At 48.6% G+C, this 25,524-nt stretch overlaps 1 long non-coding RNA gene across 2 annotated transcripts in view; it reads right to left on the bottom strand.

Annotated features, from left to right (window-relative positions):
- LOC121824388 (uncharacterized) overlaps positions 1-25,524 on the bottom strand; it is a 116,068-nt gene that overhangs the window by 80,248 nt on the left and 10,296 nt on the right. The window lies entirely within an intron of this gene.

The raw sequence follows: 25,524 nt of genomic DNA, 5'->3' as shown, positions 1-25,524 counted from the left end.
TTGTTTCAGTGATTAAGAGAGCTTGCTGCTCTCCTGGGGGAGCAGATTTTGGTTCCCAGCACCTATGGAGACTAGCTTTTAATAGCCTGTGGATCCAAAGAATCTGATCTGATGCCCCCTGGCCTCCGAGAGTACTGCACACACACACACACACACACACACACACACACACAATTTGACTCTGTTCTATACAAACTATAGACAAGCTTCTAGAACTCATAGTATCCAAGCAGATCAGTAAGAGGGATACCCAAGTCCCAAGTTCAAACTACCCAATGGGGGATGGAGTTGAAGAAAGGAGATGGCAGACTGAGCATGGGAATGGAGTAGGGAGCAATGACATAATCTCTTTGGTGAGCCAATCCTGTGTTTGTGGCCATCAGAATCTAAGTAAAGTCCTGCTAAGAGCAAGCTGAGGCTGCAATGCCCCAACTGATGTCTAGAGCTGCTCCCAGACAGACCTAACCAAGTAGAGGGAGTTAAGAAGCAGAGGAAGAATGGGGATGGTGAGCTTTGTGGGGAGAAAGCATTCACTGCAGTGCTGTTGGTGATGAGCTAAGTCCATGCTATAAACATCCCAGGTCCCATATAGCACACAGAGGCAACTACACTGGGAGCCCCGGCTCCCAAACACCTGAGGAACCAAAGCACAGAGAAGCCATAGAAATTCCAACCCGCATGCAGGAGCAGTTTAGAAGAGTCACCAAGATATCACCAGGACCGAAAAGGGCTTGTGTGGGAAGGAAGAGACCAGCTCCAGTGGATCTGCACCACCAAACCAAAATCTACTTGCTCATCATGCTTGTTAGCATGGGACAAGCATGGGCTGAAGGGCAGAGACAGCAATCACTCCAACTTTTCAGAATCACCCTGAAAAGGCAGACTCTGTGTCTCTGGGACCCAGGACTGACTGATGACTTTTGACTCAGAGCCAGCTGGGTTCAAGGCCATTCCAAAGTCTCCCAGGAGTCAAAGAGACCTGGAGACAGGCTCATTTCAGTGTGAACCACTAGCAGTCCAAGATTAAGTGGCTTTGGGTGACACACTGCCCTGGATGATTAAGGCTTAGAGCCCTTTGCTGTGGAATAATCTTTTTGTACACTGTGAAGATATGTCACTCTGATTGGTTTAATAAAAAGCTGAATGGCCAATAGCTAGGCAGGATTTTTGGAGCAGAGAGGATGTTGGGGAAAAGATGGTGGAGACACCAAGACATGCAAAGCAAGCAGGATAGGCAATATGGAGATGAGGTAATAAAGCCACAAGGTAGAAAGTAAACTAATGGAAATGGGTTAATTTAAGTTATCAGAGGTAGTTGGAAACAAGCCTAAGCTATCAGCCAAGCTTTCATAATTAATAGTAAGTCTCCATGTCATTATTGGGGAGTTGACAGTCCTGACGAAACAGTCTGATTATAACCTTCCCTCCCTGCTCCATCCTCCATGTCTCCTGATCCTGCCTCACACAACAAATGGGGCTTGGCTTCAGCTTATCTCCATAGAAATCCCACTGAGGCAGGGACATGGGATTTGCAAACACTGCATCCCACCCCCAGGGAGCCTTCTGGAACCTGACCCAGAGCCCAATCCCTACCTAACATGTCCACATCAGACTTGACAAAAGCCAAAAGCCACAGTGTATCAGGTAGGACAGTTCCAGATAGAGTAAGGGATCCCTATATGGAGGTAGGAAGTCCTATATTCATGAATAGAAGGAATACCTTGATACCCTTAAAGCAGCCCCACCCCATGGTAACCAACACACTGAAAGGAAAGTTGTGCCTCAGTCAAAGAGAGAGCAATGAGCTGGAACCTTGACTCTGTCACCTTTCTGTCCATGTTCCTGTCCAGCTATGTGTCTATATAGCCTTGCATTTGGCCATGACATGAGTCACAATGTCTTACCTGGCACTCACTAAGGCCTGAAGCCAGCCTCTCAGCAGCACATCTGAGGTTCCTTGGTCCTCTGTCTCTTTCCCTAACCACTTCATCCCCCACCCCAGAATGGTAGAGAAGGAGTAGATGGAACATGATTTTTTAAAAAAAGAGTTTGGGTAGCACTTGGGGACAGATGATGGTGAGACATGCTGGCAAACAGAATTGGAATTGCTGCTCAGATGGACTTTACAGGGAGCATGGGATCGAAGCTCTCAGCTTGCCTTTGAATAACAAGCATGGGGTCATCACCACTCCCTGTATGTCTCTGTGCAGCCCCATGGTGTCTTGTTGGGGAGGACCCAAGGCCAAGAAAACAGAGCATGCCTTGTCAATAACCCTGCAGGAGGCAGTGGTGAGGAGTATGCTGCCTCATGGGGCAATGCCACTGCAGGAAATTAGTCATGGTTAGCAAAACGAACTGATGCCCCATGCAGTGCTCAGCAGGCAGGACAGCTGAGGACTGCTGGGGCTGAAAAGGCCCTCACCCTCCTATGGCTGCTCAAGTCCAGTTAATCCTGATGTCCTGATGTTCTAAATCAACTCCAGAGGAAAAAAAGCATGTCTTCAAAGCTCAAATAGTATTTTCAGAGCTCTGATGATAGCCATCACTCAGAGTGTTGCCTGTGTACATGCAAATAACAGGAAAGCCCCCGGGACAGACCATAGGATGGGGGCTCATACCCAACAGCACACCTCGATGTTCCCAGGCTCTGTATTTCATATATTTGTAAAGTACAATCAGGAGCTTTGCCCAGGGAATGCACAGGACCCTGAAATCATGTCAAACAAGGATGGCCTCAGCCAGACCAAAGGATAAGTGGTAAAGGAAGAAGGAAGCACTGGGATGCTGCAGAGAGAAGTAGTACCCTCCCAGCTCCAGATGTGGGAGCCCAGGAAGTGATCCCAGCCATGCCTATGTCTGTGACGGTTGAGAGTGGCTCTTACACCAAGCAAGGTAAGACAAAGAAGAAAGAAGAGGGAAGGAAAGGAAGATGCAAGCAAAGAGGAGACGGTGGGAGAGGTGTAGCGAGGAAGCAGAGCAGGAAGGCACACATTGTGCATCACCTATGAAGCCCATCCAGCCTGTGACAAGGAAAATAACTAAGAAGGGTGCTGTGAGGCCAGGGAAACAGTTCACTCACTTAGCATGTCCAAAGCCCTAGGTCCCCTTCCCAGCCCTGCAAACAACGGCAACAAAAACTGAACAGAAGAAAGCAAAAACCGCTTCTTAGATGTGGCTGCCTGCACAAGACCAGAACAAGAGCAAGCTAGTCAATATTCCAGCTGGAAGGGAGGGACCTCAGAAGGCCCCATCCCTACCTGAGGAACTGTTGACCATCAAGTTAGTGGCTGCAGGAAGAGGGAGAGTCCATTGTCTTAAAGGGTGTGGCCTTTGGTAGGTTAACCATGCTCCATGCTCTGATGGAGAGCCTTACACCCATGAGTATATGGGAAGCACAAACAGGACTCAATGCATTATGAGACAAAAAAAAAAGAGAGAGGGAGAGAGATAAGACAGGGGTGGATCCAGAAAGAGTTAGGGGTAGAAGTAGAGGGAGGGATATGATCAAAATACATCATATGCACATATAAAATCTCAAAGAATTGATAAAATATTCAATTTTATTATAATTAAATTATAAATTATCAATAAAAAACACATATTTTTTTCAAGTGTGCTATACAAAAGCCATGGAAAGGGAGAGGCGGTTGAACAGGGAAGGCAACAGTCGGCAGGTGGGGAGTGGAGTGCAGAGTCTGTAAGCCCACAGAACCCCAGCCTGTGAGCTCTGGCAAGAACAGCAAAGCCCCTTCTGGGGTGGGTCTTGAGCCCGGGGCTGCACTGGGGACAAGCTGAGCAGTCTACAGCTCAATGGTGAGCTTGTAGCATCCTGCCGTGTTGGAATGATCTAAATCCTTCCAGCAAGCCAACCATGAGCCCTGTACCTGCCAAGCTCTGGACCTGAGGCCAGTACACCTCAGCAAATGACCACTCCTCCATCCACTGACATCAGATCTGCCCGGCTGCAGCAGTGAAGGGGAAGCCATGCCCCCGCCCCCCACAGCTGTCTCGACACTCACGGGGTGCTGACTAGCCACAGAATCACAAGTTGCTAAGTTGCTGTCAGTTTCCTTTTCTGCAGCCCTGGAGACTCTCAGAGTATCTGCTGGGGGTGGGAAGCTCAGATGCAATATAGAAGTTCCCCACAGTCAGGCAGTGGTGGCGCACACCTTTAATCTCAGCACTCAGGAGGCAGAGCCAGGCAGATCTCTATGAGTTCGAGGCCAGCCTGGTCTACAGAGCGAGATCCAGGACAGGCTCCAAAACTACACGGAGAAACCCTGTCTGAAAAACAACAACAAAAAATGTCCCCCACAGAACCTTGGGCAGCCTGGCACCCAGGGAGCTTGGTGTGCCATGGTCATGGCTACCTGATGTCATCACTGCCCTGGCAAGATGCACAGGCCCATGTGCCTGTGACTATGCAGTCCAGGAGAAGCAAAGCCAGCCAGAGATGTCTCTGAAAACAAATTGCAAGTTGACAGGGCTCCAGAAGGACGTATGGGGGTGACACCTTCGGAGGTAAGAAAGATGCAGCTCTTGAGAAACAAAGCTGGAAAAGAAAAAGCTGAGCACACAAAGGCCCTGAGGCAGGTGGGACCAAGGTTAGCTCTGTGAGTGCTGCTGTGAGACCATACAGCATAGGGGTGAGGTGAGGATGAAGGCCAAGATGGATGAAGGCTCCACTCAGTAGGGCCTGGGAACTGAGAGATGATGTTTTCCTTCCTCCTAAGAATGGTTAGTCTCCATAGAACCCTTGTAGCTGCGCGCTGGGAGTCTCCTCACTAAGATAAGCTTACAATTTACCATCCCTGCCCTGAAACCCTGCTGCTACCAGGGCTGGAAACATTCAGTACACAGAGGGCTGACTCCTCAGGAGCCCCTGAGCCACACTTTCCACCCTCATTCCCTGGGGCTTCAGAGATTATACAGTCAGGATACCGGAGTCTTATTTCCTCTCACCAAAAAACACCAATGAGCAGAGACCAGAACTGACACTTTTTAAATTGTATTTGTTTATTTGTTTGTTTGTTTGTTTACTGTGGAGAGGAGGGGTTGTATATACTGTTATGTACTTGTGGAAGTCAGAGGACAAGTTTTGGAAGCTGGTTTTCTCCACCCACCATGTGAGCACCAGGAATCAAACTTGGTGGACATGGTACTTACCGGGTCATCTTACTGACCCAGGAACTGAATCTTTAAGATGAGCTTTACCCAGAAAACCTGTAATAATCTGAGAAGGCAGCGCATTAACGCCAGCTGTCTCTCATCTCAGTCTCTCACTGGCAGGCTTTGCAGCAGTTTTCAACTCGTGGGTCACAAGCCCCACAGGGGTCGTATACCAGATATTTACATCATGATTCATAACAGCAAAATTACAGTTACAATATAGAAATGAAATGATTTTACGGTTGGGGGTCAGCACCACATGAGTAACTGTATTAAAGGGTCACAGCATTAGGAAGGTGGAAAAGCACTGCTTTATAGCGAAGGGAAACAGGCCATCCATCTGGAGTCTGAGCTTGCCCCTCGACTCAGGTGTTCAGTCATACTTCAGAGCCCCTGGTTATCTCCCCTTGCACTCTCTTCCCTAGGTCTCTTGAAACCTGAGCTCGGGTACCTGGAAACACCTAGTCTAGGTGATGTCCACCAGCATCAATGTCATGTTCCTCCAGGAACATCAGGCTACAGAGTGAAGTCATCCAGAAAACATTAACAGTATGTTATCTCACAGCTACAATATCCAATAACATGCATGTGCAGATTCTTGTCTACAACACAGAATGCACAGTGTTCTGCCCATTCCATCCCCTCTCAACTATTGCCTTCTGGTCAAGAGGTCAGAGTCTTGGCATGGGTGTCCTGGTGCAAAACTCAGGGCGGGCACTGAGATGGTCCCTTTCACGTCCCTCCCAAATCCTAGAGCCCCTTCTCTGCCTTTTTTAGCTTTTTTGGATGTTCACATTCCTTAGCTTGCTGCCCCTTCCAATTTACAAATGGACAGGCTGGGTCCTTCCCTCACCTCTCCCTGAGGCTGACCGCTCCCACCTTCCTTTTGTAGAACCCTCAGACACTGGACCAACTTGGCTAATCCAGGACAGTGCCCCCATATCAAAGTGGGGGTAACCTCGATTTATTGACAATCCTCATTCCTTTTTTTTTTTTTTCTTTTGGTTTTTCAAGACAGGGTTTCTCTGTGTAGCTTTGTGCCTTTCCTGGAACTTGCTCTGTAGACCAGGCTGGCCTCGAACTCACAGAGATCTGCCTGTCTCCTGAGTGCTGGGATTAAAGGCATGTGCCACCACCGCCCGGCTGACAATCCTCATTCTTATTGCCACCTTGCCTGGCAGATTCTTAGGCTCCAGGCTGAGGGCATGGCCATCTCCAGGGCCATATTCTGTTGACAACACTGGCATTCACTATGTCATTTATCTTTAAACCAAACAGCCTTAAGAAATGGCCTAAGCATGGAGGCCCAAATACCAGACTCTTCCTAGATCCCCTAGATCTTTCCATATGCTATACCCAGCACCCCTTGAAGGTGTCACCAGACCAGCAGCCCTGAGCCAAGCAAAAGTCATGAGGAAGACACTGCCACCCCTGGAACATCTGCCCTTGGGGACCTCAGGTGGAAGCCAGGCTCAACCACTCAGCAACTGCCCAGCCTCCATGGCAAGTATACCACAATGGCCCTTCTTTCTCCCCTTGATAACAGAGATGGAAAAAAAAAAAAAAAAAAAAACCATCAGCTGAGCAAAGCCCTGGGCTTAGACCTGCAAAGAGCTGGGCCAGACAAAAATGTTTGAATTTTTTTTTCAGTGCTGAGCCTGGATGAGAAGAGCTGATGAGTCATGCTGCCAATGGCAGAGGCAGGAAGGGTGACCAAGACCGGCCTGGCCTTTCTCCTCACATTGAACAGACTCATTGAGGCAGGGCCACTGCCGCCTGGGCTCACACAGCAGATCAGAGACAAGGGTCCAAGTGGAGAATATGTGGGGCCCACTAGCAGGTCCCTCTGATCACGAAGGGGGATGATGGAGTATCCAGGAAGTCATAGGATCCCCCAAAGCCTCTGTATTTTTCTTAGGGCACACTCTATACACAGGAGAGAAGATCTTTAGTTAGGGCTATAGATGGGTGGCAGAGCACTTTCTTAGCATGGCCAAAGCCCTGGGTTGGATTCCCAGAAAAGCTGGGCGGGGGGGGGGGGGGGGGGGGGGATGGGGATAAGAAAGAATTGAAGTTCTTTTTCTCTGCCTCTTAGTTCCTTCAAGGGTCTGAAGCAGTCGCACCACATTTATCCTGCAGAGCTGAAAGCTAAGGCCAGACAGCGGTACCACTAAGACCTTCATCCAAAGGCTCTGGATGAGGCTTGAAGGCCTTAGTAGGGATGTGCCCTCGACCCCCAGGGTGGATGCCTACCCACAACAAGATGATGGCATCTCTGTTAAGGCTGAAATCCAGGGATCAGGGCTTCAGCCTAGGGCTCGGCCACACAGAGATGTTTTGAGCAGTTAAATCCCAGACACATCTCCAAGTCCCCAAAATAACTGGCAATCGCTCCTCCTGAATGCACTAGCTGCTCCATCTCCAGGCAGAGCACAGATGTCTGACCATTGCCTGAACTCGGGACCTTTCAGGACCAGAGACTGGTGTGCAGCAAAGCTCTAGTCACTAGTGAGCCATTTTCCTCATTAAGTGCTCCGTGGTACTTCACAGAGTTTGTGAAGTCTGGGAGAAAACATTGACAGCAGCCTCACCAAACTTGAGCCCCAAGACAGGACATGGTCCTGTAGTATCGGTACTCCAAAGACCAGGCTCTTCCTGCCCCACATGGCACCTGGCTGCATCCTGACCTGAGGTGGCTCATCTCTCACTAACACCCAGAACTAGCATCCCTTTACCCCTTCATCACCATGTGTTTTTGATCCTGGTATTCCTTGGGCTGTTGTTCTTCCTAGCCCAACAGGCTGGTCCCACACACATGCCCAGCTTGCTCCCTGCCCTAGGACATTCTCTTGTGTAATTAAGCCAAAACCCACACGTCTGTGTCTTGCCCTGTTTTTCAGCCTCTGTAGCACAGCATCAGGGTGTCTGCATTCTTAAAGGTCCCACAAAGCAGGGGTCCTGACTGTGTAAGCTCCTCCTGTTCCCACAGCATTTGGGGCTTTGGTGATTCTGGCTGGCCCTCAGTCCTGCACCAAGGCATATTCTGCACAAGAGAAGCCCAGCTGAGGGAAGAGAGAGGGCTGTTGTCGTCCCCGCCCCCACTCTGGCATCCCTCCTTCTCACTGGGGTTTAGGTTGGACAGACAAATCTCAGAAGCTAAGGAGTGTGGGAAGCAAGAAACCAAATGCCCATCCATCAGCAAATACACATACACAAAAGGCAACACAAATCACTGCTTCCTCTTCAGTAAAGACAGAGCATGAGGTGTGACCAGACTCCCACTGAACACAACCAGGGTATGTGGTCAGAAACAGCATCTTAAAAACCATTGGATAAATGGTAAGATAGTGAAATTTTCTAGGACTTGCAGGAATATTGAGGCCAGGTCTCCTTGTGTGGTAGTTTTGAGAAGAATTAACAGAAACTGGGAAGCTCAGTGCATCTTTCATACTCAGTGAATCTTTTATATCTAGGCAAGCCGGTAAGCAAGGCTCCGGCAAGTAAAGAGATAAATACCAAGAGCCTCAGAAGGGAACAGAGGTCTCCTGCCATCGTGCCTACACCTGGAATCAACTCAAGAGGAACCTGGGATCAGCTCAAGTTCTGTCAAGTGGCTGATAGAAGATGTTGATGGAGTCCCAGATAGACCTCCACTTACTCCTACAAATAACTTTAGAATGACATCACAACAAGGCACAGAAGACTGGGACAACGTGACCAAAGGGAGCAGGAAATCTCACCATGGAAAAATCAGGAGAACTCGGGAGACTGGAGTCACCAGCACATGTCTTTAGGAAAACTAAGTTTCGAATTTTCAGGGTGACAGAGCAGACGCGACATAGCTGAAGAGAGAATTGGTGAAATGAAGGGTGAGTCCAAGTGGAATGTCCAGAAGAAAGAAGGATAGAGGTACAACATGGCAACAAGAAGAAGCAGTAGGCTTGAGATACACACGGTTGGAGTCCCAAAAGAATATGAGAGAGCGGCTATCAAAGATTTGGACTGAGGAGTTTCGGCTGAGTTGAAGATATCAACACACAAAAGCAAGAACCCAGAAAACTCAGATTAAATAAATAAATATCTCTATTGAGACGAATTACAGAAGAAAAAATTTGCTAATAGTCATACAAAAGGGTTTTAATTTTTTTTTTGTTTTCATTTTATTTTAATGGGTATGAGTATTCTGCCTGCATGTGTGTCTGTGTACCACTTGCATGCCTGGTGCCCACAAGAGTTAGAAGAGGGCATCGGAATTCCTGAAACTAGAGTTACAGATGGTTGTGAGCCACCATGTGGGTACTGGGAATCAAACTCAGGTCCTCTCTGTGAGAGCAGCCAGTGCTCTTGACTGAAGAGCCGTTTCTCCAACCCAGGTAGGGATCATTTTTCAGCAGTAAAAACGACATGTGGTCTCCAAAGAACAGCTTTTAGGATGGCTTCCTAACAGAATCTAAAGTGCAGTGAATGATATTTGTAAAACACTAATGAGAAAATAAAAGCCAACCAAGAGTGCTACACCCAGTGAATCGTCTTTAGAAATTAAGGCTAAGGGCCAGTGAGGTGGCTCGTCAGGCAAAAGTGCTTGCCGCCAAGTCTGATGACCTGAGTTCAATTCCCAGGACCTGTGTGGTGAAGGAAGAGAACCAACTCCACAAGGTGTCCTCTCATCTCCACATGTGCACCATGGCACACGTTTCTCCCCAACACATGAACGCTAAAAAAAGAAAGAAAATGTAGTCAAATATTTTAAAAGAAATTCAGGCTAGAGACATTTCTATTCAAACAAAAGAGAATTCACCACCAGCAGATCTGGCTAAAGGAAGCACAAGGTCACAAGAAAAAAGAAAAAAAAAACAATCCCAGCTGAAAAGTGGGGATTTTTCTTACATTCTGTTGTTGCAATAAAACACCCTGACCAAAAGCAACTTGGAGGAGGAAAGGATTCATTTCACATTATGCTTCCAGGTCATAGTCCATCACTGAGGGAAGTCAAGACAGGAGGAACTCAAACAGGGCAGGAGCCTGGATGAAGGTGCTGATGCAGAGGCCATGGAGAGGTGCTGCTTACTGGCTTGATCTCCATGGCTTACTTCGCCTGCTCTCTTTTATCAGTTAGGATCACCTGCCCAGAAGTGGCACCACCCACAGTGGACTGGACCCTCCCACGTCAATCACTAAGTAAGAAAATACTTCACAAAATCGTACAAGGGTCCCACCCCCTAGACATAGAACAACATGCCACTAAGGAATACTTCAAGTGAGAGAATTGATCTTTCCCAAGGATGAGCCCTTACTTGGTTATTCCTGAAATTATATACATACAAGCAACACTAAATGGACTCAGAAGATTTTGCATATATATATGATGTATATGTATAATAACTATTAAAGAAAAAGAGGCCAAGAATTTGGGAGAGAGCAAGAGGGACATGCAAAGAGTTGGAGGGAGGGAGAAAAATTGTGTAATTATATTTTAATTTTAGAAACTAAATCAGATAAGGGAAACTAAGAATTAGAAAACAAAAACAAAAATGAAAATGGTCCTCAGACATGCCCACAGGCCAATATAATAGATGCAATTCCTAAATTGAGGTCCTCTCTTCCCAAGTGACTCTAGCTATGTCAAGTTGACCAAAATTAACCAGCATAGGAAGATACAGGAAAAGACATAGATAGCAATAAGTGTGTGTGTGTGTGTGTGTGTGTGTGTGTGTGTGTGTGTGTGTGTGTAAAATGTGCCTTCTTGGGCTTACAATACAACAAAATTAAAACACAACAGTGCTATGCAAGGAAATAGACCTTACATGGCCATAGATATTCAACTGTCCAGAACCAATGAATATTTAGCTGTAAATTCTAAGCAAACATTAAAAGAATATTCAGATGTCCAAATACTTTAGGCTATTGGGAGAAGATAAATAATAAAATATTACAATCCCCAAGCAGAGATAAAGGAAAGAGGAATAGTCGGGGCTGGCAGGAAGTACCCAATGGCCCACATAACCCATCAGGGAAACTATCATGCAAATATACTAACCTTCCAGGTCCAGATGTTAAATCACAGTGGGAAAAACAAAACTAACCCCATTATGCTGAGGGAGGCAGCCACAGAAGACAAAAGCGCACACCTATGCTGCTCATCCTGTCCACATACACACCATACCTATACACAGCAGACACTTACCTAAGTTGTTTGGTTTGTGTGTGTACGTTTGATTTCAAAGCCCTTGTACTATGTTGATATTAGATGAAGCAGACTTTGGGGATAAAGAGGAATACTCCCTGATAAAATTTTCAGTGCATCCAGCTTTAGAAAAAAAAATCCCAATTCACATGCGCCAAGTAACAGATAGATAAAACTTGATGGAAGTACAAGGAGAACAGACAAGCCTACAACCAACCAGACTCTGTTGACACACGTCTTAAGAGCTGAGAAAGCAAGCAGAAAAAAAGGTCACTGAGGAGAGAAAAGTTGAAGACCATGAATAGCAAATTGAGCTCAGAGAAACTCACAGGGAAATGGACCCAGCAAACATAGGAGAAAAGTCCAGTACTTGTCAAACTGCATGAGAGGTTGGGGCCTCAATCAAGTGCTGACAAATCTGAAGGGAATAAAAAGATGTCTTGTTGGTTCCATTAGAACAACTCCGGGGAAATGACAGCCAGCTGTCTCCTTTGGCAGGATGTGGGAGGAAGAGGCAGTTCTCCTGGACAAGAAGCCATCAAGAGGCTCTGGACTTCACCGATACATGTGACATTCGTATTCCAGCTCTTCACCACTGTGTATGGGCAAAGAGGGCCAGGGAGGGAAGTTGAGTGAGAAATGTTCCGCACAGGCTCAGGCGTTTGAACATGGTATCCTGTTGGTCTTGCTGTTCGGGGAGGTTATGGACTGTTTAGAAGATGGAGCCTTGCTGGAGGAGGCACATGGCTGGGGATGGGCTTGGAGAGTTCATGCCTCGCCTCACTTTCCATCCTGCCCCCAGCCCTGCCATGCATTGTCGGGGTGTGTTTGGAGAGGTGATCTCTCAGCTTCTTCCTGTTGCCTGCTGCCATACCTCCCCTGCATTATGAACTCTCCCTCTGGACCCATGAGCCAAAACAAACTCTTTCTTCTCTAAGTTGATTTTGATCGTGGTGGTTTATCACAGCAACAGAAAAAAAAAGTAACTATAGAGGGAGTCATACTCAAAGCTGCCTAGATGTATCAGATGACAACCCTAGCCACAAAGGGCCAGCCCGACCTCCACTCCCATGAGACAAGCCGTCTTCCCAACCTCCACACCACCATAGGAACCCACTACTTCTGAGAGGAAGAGCTGAAGCAAACACCGTGTATGGTGTCAGAGAAGAGGCCAAGACGTTCCTGGTCTCAGGAGCCCTTCTCAGATGCGGAGGGGAGACAAGTCACTCTGCATTGAAACTTGTTACAGAGACAGGCACAGCTACTGGAGGGCTTCCGCCCACATTCTCCGGCAGCCGGGGGGGGGGGGGGGGGGGAGGATGGCCCAAGCAGACCGACAGAGGGGGCAAGCCAGCCTCTCTGTGGTCTTAGTGAAGGCCAGCTTCACAGCGGTCCTTCTGTGAACCCCTCTGTCCTCTACCCCAGCTCTCAGGCATCCACTCGACAATGGCAACAAGTGATCTTGGCCGATAACTCACTGCTATCTGATGGTCTTTGTGTGCCCTTGGGCCTCATGGTCAACATTACTGAGCCTGGCTGAGAGATCTATGCTGGGGGGGATTCAGGAAAGCTGCGCTGCAATTGAGAAGTGAACCTACACAGGAACCTTCTTGGTCTCTGACTTGGCACACCTGGAGGATCCACTCCCCACCTCCCAGAGGTGAGGCTCACATTCATCCTGACAAGGCCCTCAGGTTGTACCCAGGCAGGAGCCTGCATCCCATGCTTTGGAAGTAAGAGCTACTGGTCGTCCCAGGGAGGCTCAGCCAGCCAAGCCTGGCCGCAGCAGCTCCTCCTGACTGGAGTCGGAACTCACTCCCACCTTTGACACTTCACCAAAGTTCTGCCTCCAGAGTAGGTGATCTCAGGACACCATCCCCAGTCTGTGGGTAGCCTCGAGACAGTCCTGTTCCCTGTGCCCCTCCTTCTAGGACTACAGTGAGTTTTAATCACCACTGTCATCAAAACAGTGTAATAAAGAGCTTCCCTCCATGGCTTATAGGCCACAATCAGCAGCCCCACATTTACAGCCCAAATAAACTCTTTAATAAGAACACTTTCCCTTTCATTATTTTATGGGCAGCTAGTTAGAAACACTTAATAAAGACCATTTAAAACAGCGATAAGACCACAGTAGCTGATGGGACCTCTTCAAGGGGCATGGCCATAAGCATCCATTAGTGCGGTGGCCATCGTGGAAGGAGCCAGAGTGGTGGTGGGTGGCTCTGATGGGAAAGTCCAATACATGGTCCCCTGGGGGAGGAATCCTGGACCTGGGGAAAGGCAAAGGACTGGAGGCTAGCAGGGCTGCTGATGAAATAAGAGTATCACAGTTCACCCACAGTCCAGGTAGAGAGAGTGTTCCCCAGATGCTGTGACCTGGGAAGAATGAGAGGGGCCCTCAGCACCCCCCGATGTGATGACAGGAAACGTCTCATAACAGGAACTGGCATGACTAACACAGGGTCAAGGTTAACCACCCCAGTAGTTGTGGGTGCTGGCATTCAAGGAGTCCCTCCTCTGTGCCCAGCAAGATGCAGATGCTCAGGTTACAGCTCACTTCTGCCTGCACAACCCTCCAGGTGGGACTATGAGGATTTCTGTCTCACAAATGTGGGAGCAGAGGCACCTGAAGTATTAGAAAAGCAAATGAATGAATGAATGAATGTGTAGGTGAATATATGTATGAACTAAGGAATTAATGAAAGAAGCAAGCCACAAAAATCTGAATCCACATTAACACAGCCCTAAGACCAAACACCTTGAAGAGCCATGGCTGACTTGGACCGTCTATATCCATCACTGAAATAAAATGAGAGCAACACAAAATTGGAGCAGGGATGCAGGAACAAGGGCTGGGTCTCTGGATTTGCTAGCAGGGGCCTCAATGTTCACTGGCTTAACCCTTCAGAAGATGATGACTCCAATTTGAGTATATCTTACTGTTTATTCCCTTGTGTCCGATCATTTGGCAATAGCATCCATCTCTTGTGGTCAAAAAGATGCTCCGAATTTCAGGTTCTTTCCCTTCTGTTAAGTCCAAAGAAGGCTATGGGATGTACTTTTTTTAAAGCATGATTACATAATCCCCCTCTCAGGAAAGTGTTTCAGATAACCCAATTTCGAAGATTCTGTACCTGTCAGGGGTGCCACCATCCATTGGTCACGTGTTTGCATTTCCACCCGAAGAGTTTTCTGGAAAGATGGACAGTGGGAGCAGAGAGGTTTTTAAGACCACACAGCGCTATGTCCCACCCCCAAACGCACTCTAGCAATGTGACCATGTTCTTCTCCCACCAAGAAGTGGAGCCCTGCCCCATCCTGGCATTTGTGTTCGCCGTGGTCACTCGCCTGCAACCAAAAGAGGACAATAACAAGATGTTGTCCACCTGCGGCCAGAAGAGAAGAGTAACAAGATTTTGTGGGATGCCCAGGTCAGCCGGGCCTCTGCAGGTTCTGACTGTCCAAGGGCCCACCCCTGCAGCTCCCTCCACTGACTTAGCCACCATGCTGTGATACACTAAGCCAGCTGGAAAGGCTATGAGGAGGTCTGTGTCCTTGCCGAAGCCAGCTTCTGCATCCATGCAGCCCCCAGTGGACCGCTAATGGCTGGGGAACCACCCGAGGCTCCCAGCTCTAAATGTCCTGGGAAAGTGGCACACCCCAAGAGGTCAAAGGCTGGCCCAGGGAGCATACAAAGTGATTCTGTCTAAGGAAATCTCACCTGAGGAATGGCCTCTATCAGTTTGGCCTGTGAGCATGTCTGTGGGTCATTTTCTTGATTGATAGGTGACATAGAAAAGGGCCCAGCCCACTGTGAGCAGAGCTGGACCTTGGCTATTTAAGAAGGGTGTATGAGCAAGCCTGGGGAAGCAACCCAGGAAGCAATGTTCCTCCATGGTCTCTGCCTCAGGTCCTGCCTCTAAGTTCCTGCCTTGAGTTCCTGCCTTGAGTTCCTGCCTGGGCCTCCCTCAATGGCAGACTATGACTTGTAAGGCACATGAACCATTTCCTCCCCCAGGTTGGTTTGGATCACAGTGTTTTGTCACAGAAACAAGAAGCAAACTAGAACACAGGCCACACCCAGGCCACACCCAGGCCACACCCAGAAGGAGCCCTGCAGGGGGAAGTGAGCAAGCACACCAGCGCCAGCTGCGCATGCTTACAACCAACAGTTGTGCGCCTCTGCCCATCTCAGCACTCCCTGGCTTCACCGTGACAGCTCCAAGTCTCCCCCAGTGAAAGAATTTACACCATGGAAATTGGCCAACAACACAAATCAAGATTTGATATTCACAGTGGGTGAGTAAATATCCACTCACATTCCTGGACACTGCAGAAGAGAACTGGAAGGAAAGGACACTTTCAGGGACGGCTGCAAGGGAGAGCAGGCTTTAGACTCTGTGACCTCTAAGTCCCCTGCAGGAACTTTTCAAGTGCGGTGGGTGTCACAGAGCACAGGGGATGGATATGAGCTACTGAGTTAGAACTGAAGTTGAATTGCTCCAATTTAGAGATCAGGCCCAAACCTGATCCGAATGAGAAAGTCAACATGGGAGTGCAGGGCTGGAGAGGTGCCTTCTTGGTCAAGTGCTTAGCTTACAAGCACAAAGACCTGAGTTTGATCCCCCAAATCCATGTTTTAAAAAAAAAATCCAAGCACGTTTGTAATCACAGCACTGAGGAGGCTGAGACAGGCAGATGCCTGGGGCTTGCAAGCCTTCCAGACTATCCTACGGTTGAGGCTCTGTCTCAGAAATGAAGGTATTCAGCACAGAGTAGTGACACCCGAAGTGGAGACACCATGGCCTCCACATGTATGCACATATGGGTGTGCACATACAGAAGTAATCATGTGTACACATACTCATGTACATACATACATGCATGAGCGTGTGTATGTGTGTGTGTGTGTGTGTGTGTGTGCGCGCGCGCGCGCACACACACACACAGCAGAGCCAAGACCAGACTCAAGTCCTCTGCTTTGTGGTCACTATCAACGCTCCTCTCATCTGGGACCTCTCCTGTGCTTGCCTGGAACCAGAGGGCAATGACAGAGCATCACTGATGGAAACAGCATGTGCCAGAGTCACATCTACCTGGGTGTGTGACTCAGTTGAGTTTCTGCAGAGCCCAAGGTGTCTGTTTTTCAGAAAACCAAGATCAAGTCATAGAAATAAACCTCTAGGGGCTGGAGAGATGGCTCTGTGGTTAAGAGCACTGGCTGTTCTTCCAGAGGTCTTGAGTTCAATTCCCAGCAACCACATGGTGTCTCATAACTATCTATAATGGGATCTGTCCTCTTCTGGAGTGCAGGCATATATTCAGACAGAGCATTCATATACATAAGATACGTGGATAAACCTTAAATAAATAAATAAAAAATAAACCTCTGAAGCCATGGGTGCACTGCACAGCTGCAGCCAGTGAGGAGCACAGCTACACCCAGAGGGGAGCACAGCAACACCCAGAGGGGAGCACAGCCACACCCAGAGGGGAGCACAGCTACACCCAGAGGGGAGCACAGCTACACCCAGAGGGGAGCACAGCTACACCCAGAGGGGAGCACAGCAACACCCAGAGGGGAGCACAGCCACACCCAGAGGGGAGCACAGCAACACCCAGAGGGGAGCACAGCTACACACAGTGGAGAGCAGAGTTATACTCAGAGGGGAGCACAGCTACACCCAGAGGGGAGCACAGCTACACCCAGAGGGGAGCACAGCTACACACAGAGGGGAGCACAGCTACACACAGAGGGGAGCACAGCTACACACAGAGGGGAGCACAGCAACACCCAGAGGGGAGCACAGCTACACACAGAGGGGAGCACAGCAACACCAGAGGGGAGCACAGCAACACCCGGAGGGGAGCACAGCAACACCCGGAGGGGAGCACAGCTACACCCAGAGGGAGCACAGCTACACCCAGAGGGGAGCACAGCTACACCCAGAGGGGAGCACAGCTACACCCAGAGGGGAGCACAGCTACACCCAGAGGGGAGCACAGCAACACCCAGAGGGGAGCACAGCTACACACAGTGGAGAGCACAGCAACACACAGAGGGGAGCATAGCAACACCCGGAGGGGAGCACAGCAACACCCGGAGGGGAGCACAGCCACACCCAGAGGGGAGCACAGCTACACCCAGAGGGGAGCACAGCTACACCCAGAGGGGAGCACAGCTACACCCAGAGGGGAGCACAGCAACACCCAGAGGGGAGCACAGCCACACCCAGAGGGGAGCACAGCAACACCCAGAGGGGAGCACAGCTACACACAGTGGAGAGCAGAGTTATACTCAGAGGGGAGCACAGCTACACCCAGAGGGGAGCACAGCTACACCCAGAGGGGAGCACAGCTACACACAGAGGGGAGCACAGCTACACACAGAGGGGAGCACAGCTACACACAGAGGGGAGCACAGCAACACCCAGAGGGGAGCACAGCTACACACAGAGGGGAGCACAGCAACACCAGAGGGGAGCACAGCAACACCCGGAGGGGAGCACAGCAACACCCGGAGGGGAGCACAGCTACACCCAGAGGGAGCACAGCTACACCCAGAGGGGAGCACAGCTACACCCAGAGGGGAGCACAGCTACACCCAGAGGGGAGCACAGCAACACCCAGAGGGGAGCACAGCTACACACAGTGGAGAGCACAGCAACACACAGAGGGGAGCACAGCAACACCCGGAGGGGAGCACAGCAACACCCGGAGGGGAGCACAGCTACACCCAGAGGGGAGCACAGCTACACCCAGAGGGGAGCACAGCTACACCCAGAGGGGAGCACAGCTACACACAGTGGAGAGCAGAGTTATACTCAGAGGGGAGGATAGCCACACTGTACCGGCTAACTTCATGTCACCTTGGCATGGGCTAGAGTCATCTGAGAGGAGCAAACCCCAAACGAGAAAAGGCCTCCATAAGATCAGGCCGTAGACAAGCCTGCAGACTATTTTCTCCATTAGTGATTGATTGGAGAGGGCCCAGACCATTGTGGGCGGTACCACCCTAGGCAGGTGGTCCTGGGTTCTATAAGAAAGCAGGATGAGCAAGCCATGAAGAACAAGGTAGTAAGTAGCACCCCTCCATGGCCTCTGCACCACCTCCTGCCTCCAGGTTCCTACCCTGCTTGAGTTCCTGCCCTGGCTTCCTTCAGTGATGGACTATGGATATGGACACATAAGCCAAATAAACCCTTTCCTCCCCAGCTTGCTTTCGGTCATAGCGTTTCATCATAGCAATAATAACCAAAAATGAGACATATACCCAGTGGGGAGCACAACTGCACCCACTGGGGAGCACAGCTCTCCCCAGAGAAGACCAGATTTTAACAAGAAAAAGCTTCCATCGATTCCCATGTTCATTTTCCCAAGCCACGGAGATTGGGGCTTTCATTTTTTTTTTTTTATTTGAGAACATGTTGAAACAACCCTCCAAATTAAGGAAATAACTTTACAAACTTGAGCTTTGTGTTTTCTTATTTAAGCAATGTTCGCAGCTGCACTGCCTCTCCGTGCACTTATAGAAAAGCATTTCTTTCCCATTTGCCAATTTTCAATGATTTTTTCTTTCCTTCTACTTACAATGAAGTAATCATTTCAAATTAATTAAGTTTCCATTAAAATGCATTATTGCCATGTCCCAGTTCCCGAACAGCAATTTTGCTTCCTGGACAGCGAGCTTGCAAGGAAAATTTTGCCATAAATTTTGCAAGTAGACAGCTGCAGACCCCTCCCACCTCTAGTACAGAACACAGGGAAGCTGCACACACAGTAGGCACCAAATATATACTTACGAAAGGAGCAAGCAGTAATGATGCTTTAGCTCCATGAATAGGGAGAGGATGTCTGTAGAGGGCATCCAAGTGTGCATGGGTATTCTGCATGAGGTTTCATTTGGCTCCAGATGCGCCCTGAGATACATGTGATTTCCTCTCTTTGGGAACAGGGACTGTCTGACTCTTTTGCCTGCTTTGAGGACCCTTTTCCTCACACTGGATTACCTCATCCAGCCTTAATATGAGGGGATGTGCCCAGTCTTATTACAACTTGGTACACCATGTTTGGTTGATATCCCTGGGAGGTCTGCCCTTTTCTCAAGAGAAAGGAGGAGGAGTGGATCTGGGGGAGAGGGGATCTGGATGGGGGAGCTTTGGTGGAGGGGGGAACTACAGTTGGGTTGTAATATATGAGAAAATAATAAATAAAAAAGAAAAAATAAATCATTTGAAAATTTTATACATACACACACACACACACACACACACACACACACACACACATACTATTATCTAATGAAAAAAACCCAAACCCAAAAGTGTGAAGTCCTCCAGTGATGATCACGGAGTTGCCGCCTGAGGAGGGGACTTCCCAACACCAAGTGTACTTGAGTATGAAGCTTCCAGGCAGCGATGCTCTCAGCTCAGGAAGAATCTATATCCTCAGCCCTGGACAAATGCTGGAGCAGTTCAAGACCAACCATAAAGGTAGCAGCTAGTCAGTGCCTAGGGCTCCCTTCTCCCATTAGGTTACTTTAAGCAATTATGAGCTCAGCCTAAGAGGGAGCTACTGACCCCCAGCAAGTCTACAGTGGGCCCCAGAACCTGTACAAAGCTTGGGAGAAACTGACCACTCTTTGCAACAAGCTCTGAGGTCCCTGTGATGTGTGGTGGTTGACCACAAAGGGCCTTTGGCAATGAGCACATGAGCAGAGAGAGAAACAGACAGCCAGGACACTGGCACCCAGGTTAGCTGACTTTCAGCTTAGAAAACCACAAACTTCCTGGCAGGGCATCTCATTTCTCATCTGCTGTCCCACATGGTCTCATCCATCCTGCACCCTTATCTCCAGGTGCCCCCAGCACCATCCGAGCTCCAGGCCCCAGCCAGTGCTTGCCTACCCAAGGCAACCAGAGCAGCTACACTGGGACAGCAGACCATAATAGGCCAGAGCCAGAGTCTGCACCTTTTCCCAGACACACTGGGTGTTGGAGATGCTGTGAGCTCTCTGAGGCAATGACCCATTGGCTGGGATAAAAACGACAGGATGTGTGCACTTCAGTTCCTGAGGACATTGGTTAAATCACTTCTGATTTATTGCTGAGCCAACATACATTGTCATTTCTAAGTAATTAAGGGAAATATTGAAATGTAAGCATTGGTACATCAGGAGCGCAACTCCTCCTCCAGTCAGCCTGGCAGCGGGAATCAATAACTACGGGTTTTTCATGGTGAACATGTTGAGAGGTCTCACATCCCCACTACTGTGGCTGAGTTATAAATCCTCCTTTGTTAGAGAGCAAGGAGCCCACAGGCATCCTGCGTACACACACACACACACACACACACACACACACACACAGAAACACACACAGGACACATGCACACACATACAGGTTCATCCTTCCTGCAGACTTCTCCACCCACCCTTTAGCTGATGCCACTTAGAGGCCAGCATGGGACCCAGGGTCCTGTATCATGGTTCCAGCACAGCCTCTGCCCCAGGTGCAAAATATCAACCTCTTCTCACGCAGCCTTTGTCAAAGATTTCATTGGCTAGTGTCTACTCAAAGCCCAGGAGCATGCAGGCACCATGAGGGACACCAGAGCTAGGGTATAACTCAGTAGAGCATGTGCTGAGCATGCATGATACCCTGGGACCCATCCCCAGCACTGAACAATGAAGAAAAGAAACTTGTGAGTGATCTCAAGAAGATGTGAAACACTACCCAGAGAATATCCCAGGACCAGCAGAAGGGTCACACACAGGTATCTGTGTCATATGGTGCTTTCAATTATGTTTCTGTTCCGCCTCTCACAGGCTAAGGCCCTAACCTAGTTAGGACAGATTAACCCCTTTAACCCATTGTGCCTTTGTGAAATACAGCTAGTATCATCCCACTTCCTTCAAACTGCAACTGGTCAAGACAATTGAAAAGAAGATGAAAATGCTCATGGGTCTCAGATGAGGAAGACCCTAGTGTTATCTCACGGGACAGGGCGTGGAGAGTAAGGGCAGAGAACAAGGACATGAAGGTGAAGCAGTTGCCTCTATCTTACCTGCAATGGTTCAGTGACATGCTTTGTCAAAACATATTCTCGAGTATCACAGACGGTAGCCCCTACATGTAAAGTCAAGGATCATTTTAAAGAGAAAGGAAATCTCATGCTCCCATATCACAAAGGCAGTAGATTGACTTTTAATAGTGAATTTTAAAATAATGTACTATGAAATAAAAGTATGTTCAACTAAGATGGGTAAGCCTGACAAGTAGACGAAAACTATGAAATGCCGTGTGCTGTACACAACATGACTGTCACCTTTGTGAACTCCCCGCAGTTGTGGTTACCTGCACTAGACCTGCACAAAATCAGGGTGGTCAAAAATCCCAGTAGAGACGGGGTGGGTGAGCCCCAGGTACCAATGCTCACTAAGCAGCAATTGGCAACGGATAGTTGCCGGAGGTACAGCTCTTTCTTTTTGAGGGTGTGGCAATGACCACTGGTTCTCACTCACTAAACAACGAAGTCTCACTCCTAAATGTAAGAACCAAATTAAAATTCTTCTGCAACGAAGTCATAACTCTCTGCGGTGTCAGGTCGGACAGTGGGTTCTCAAGCCACAGATCAGAAGAGGACGAACCAGGTACAAGGAAGGTAGGTGGGGGAGCTGAGGAGGGAGTTGGAGGTGGAAATGATTATATTTCATTCTCAAAAATAAAGAAAAGTTATGAATAAAAATGGAGACAGCCAAAAAGAAATAATCTTCCCTAAAAAACAGAGAAAAATAAAATGACACACCATAGTCCCTAGGTAGTGTGGACCATTACTAAGTTGGGTTGTACAGTAACAGTTCTACATTAAAAAAAAAAAAATCTATTCTTGTCAGACACAAAGATAACAGAGTATAAGAGAGCACACATAATCACAAAAATAGACATGAAAAGAGCACGTGATAAAACTCAAAATGCTGGCAGAGAACGGAGGCTCTCTGAAAGGCGATCAACATGTTAACCTACAGCAACTGTGGGTGCCTCTTCATTCCAGTGAGTGGCCAGCGAGGGCGTGGCTTCCCACTCATGCAATGGAAACAGCGACAATGACAAGAATCTGTGTAATTCAGAACCACGCAGCGCACAGGATTGGCCCTCTGGAGATGTAATTTGCCCAGTGTATAATTCTCTTGGGCAAAGTGAGTCGTCCAGCAGCTCGTCATGGAGTCACTCCATTGTATGCCAACACAATACATTCTAGAACATTTCACCACCATGAATAGGAGTCCACCACCCCTCAACTCATTGCAAATACCTGTCCATTTCTTATCCCTCTTGAGTAGCCAACTCTGAACATTTTACATAAACAAAAGCATACACTATTTGGCTTTTGCAATCCAACTTTTTAAACCTAGCATCATTTTTGAAGCACAGGTGGCCACTTCGTTTCCCTTTATTGCCAAATAATATTCCATTGTATGGATGTCTCGTACTTTCTTTGTCCATGAACAGACTGATGGACATTGCTTGGACTTACTGCCCCAAGTGATTGTTGTACTGAGTACACATTGTCAGGCTACTATGTATCCATTGCTTCAGGGAACAGTGGCCTTTCTGTGTTATTGGCCGTTTCATGTTTGGGAACCTTCTGGGTTAGTCATCAAAGAATCCATCGCATTTAAAACCCTGTGAAGCATCCTCACCTGAGGGTTTTGCCCTTTCCACATTTTCTTTAATACCCACGGTCTTGTTGTGCTCAACAGCCACCCTGAAGAACTTAAGAGAGTGACCCACTATGACTTAAACTTCCTCTCTCTGATGGCTGTGGGCGACAGCGCATGCTCTGGTCTGCCAAACTATTTATCTGCCTGAGAAAAATGTCTAGCCAAATTTTTACCCTTTTTTGTGGTGCTAGAGATAGACTCTGGGGCCTCAGGCATGCTAAGCAAGTGCTCTCCCACTTACCAATAATACTCTCAATGACAAGGTCTCACTACATGACCTGGCTGATGTGAAATCACTCTGTAGCCCATGCAGGCCTCAAACTAGAGGTCCTCATGTCTCAGCCTCCAGAAGAGCTGCCATAACAATGCTTAGTGAGTTTTTAATTAGGCCACTTGTCTTTTTATTACGGAGTTATTATCTCTTCAATATTCTGGGCATAAGTCCTCATAAGTTCTATCATATATGGAACTCACAGGGGGTCTAGAGAGACAGCTCAAAGATGAAGAGTGCTTGCAAATCTCCCAGAAGGCCTGGGTTCAGGTGCCAGCACCCATATCAGGTACCTCACAACTACCTACAACTCCAGTTTTAGGGATCTGATGCCCTTTTCTGACCTCTGAAGCCAACTGCATTCATGTGCACATACTGACGAAAATACACATGCATACACGTATTTATTGAAAGTCTTTAAAAGCAAGGACGTTGATTCATCCTGGAGTAGTGACTTACTCCCATAATCCCAGCATTCAGGAGGCTGAAGCTGGAAGAAGATTAATATGAGTTTGAGGACAGCCTGAGTTGAGCCACATAGTGAACTCTAAGCCAGTTTGGGCGGCAGAGGGGGTTCCTTATCTTAAAGAAGAAAGAGAGAGAGAGAGAGAGAGAGAGAGAGAGAGAGGGAGGGAGGGAGGGAGGGAGGGAGGGAGGGAGGGAGGGAGGGAGGGAGGGAGGAAGGGGAGGGAGGGGAGGGAGGGGGGAGGGAGAGAGGGGAGGGAGGAAGGGGAGGGAGGGGAGGGAGGGGGGAGGGAGAGAGGGGAGGGAGGGAGGGAGGGAGGGAAGAAGGAGGGAGGAAGGAAGGAAGGAAGGAAGGAAGGAAGGAAGGAAGGAAGGAAGGAAGGAAGGAAGGAAGGAAGGAAGGAAGGAAGGAAGGAAGGACAAACAAGTTAGGCCTCTGCAAAGGAAGCAAGTCAGTAAGATAATAAATAAGGAAATAATAAGTGAGGAAAAGTAACCCCTCAGTGCACAGACCCTCTGTTGAAGACCCCACACTGCAGAATGACAGCACTAGCAACACACACACACACACACACACACACACACACACACACCCCTGAGGCCAAGGTAGCTGAGCCCCACTGTGCTCAAGCTCTGCTCTGAGCTGTTCTGTGTGCAGAGCAGAGTGTGGCAAGCCTGACCTCCCCAGGGCCCCTCATTCCAGCTAGAAAGCAATGAGCCCCCTCCAGAGCAAGCTAACAAGACCTGGGGCCTAACATAAACTACTGTTCTCAGACACAAGGCCTATGATGCAATCAATACCCACCATCCGCACAGCAAGGCAAAACCAAAAATCGGTAGAGAACAAACACATTGTTCTGTAAATGCTGCTAGAATGAATGTCCGTGTTCAAGAAATAAAATCGAATTTAAGCCTCAGGATAACCCTGCAGTGCACTGGCTTGGGACTTGCCTACATATCTTAAGTTCAAAGGTGAGTTCCAGCTGAGCCCTCTGGCCAGTCAGGCAGTGATGTGCATGCAGAGAAACTCCCCAGGTCTCCTGCGGCCATGCCAGCCACAGTGTCAGGAGCAGTGGTGACAGAGTACGGCCATCTATCCCAGGGTCAATCTGTGTTGTCAACAGTCTGGCAACAGCATCTCCTATCTCCAAGCAAATCACACTGCAAGTGCAGCATGCTTTACACGATGGAGGAAATGTCCTTTAATGTCACGGGCCTGGATCTACTCCTGTTCTGGGGTACCACTTCCCTCCAGCACCAACTCCAGCTAGCTGCGGCTGCCCCAGAATAGGCAAGCACAGGCAGGAACTACAGGTGGTCTCAGTTCAGGGCCTCAGCCCAGACCTGTGCCAGCAGGGTCTCAGCTTTAGGGAAAGGCTGTCCATATAGCCGGAAGCCACTGCACCCCTACATCACTCAGCACTCAGGTCTACCTTGACTGTCTGGGGAAAGGGACTCCAGGGCAGAAGGAAAGCAGAAAACCTCTTTAAAGAGAACATGAGAGGGTGTCTTTAGAATCTCAAAGTAGGGAGAGATTTCTATAGACACATACATCACATATGCACACACATTCTCACATACATACACACACCACACATGCATGCACACACGCACACACCACATGCAAACACACACTCACACATGCACACACACACTCACATACACACACCACACATGCCCACACACACTCTCATATATGCAGACATACTC

Source organism: Peromyscus maniculatus, chromosome 20 (genome assembly GCF_049852395.1).
Source record: "Peromyscus maniculatus bairdii isolate BWxNUB_F1_BW_parent chromosome 20, HU_Pman_BW_mat_3.1, whole genome shotgun sequence".
In the NCBI taxonomy this organism is placed as follows: Eukaryota; Metazoa; Chordata; class Mammalia; order Rodentia; family Cricetidae; genus Peromyscus; species Peromyscus maniculatus.
Note: the sequence above shows the minus strand (reverse complement) of the source record. Positions and strands in the feature narration are given on the sequence as shown.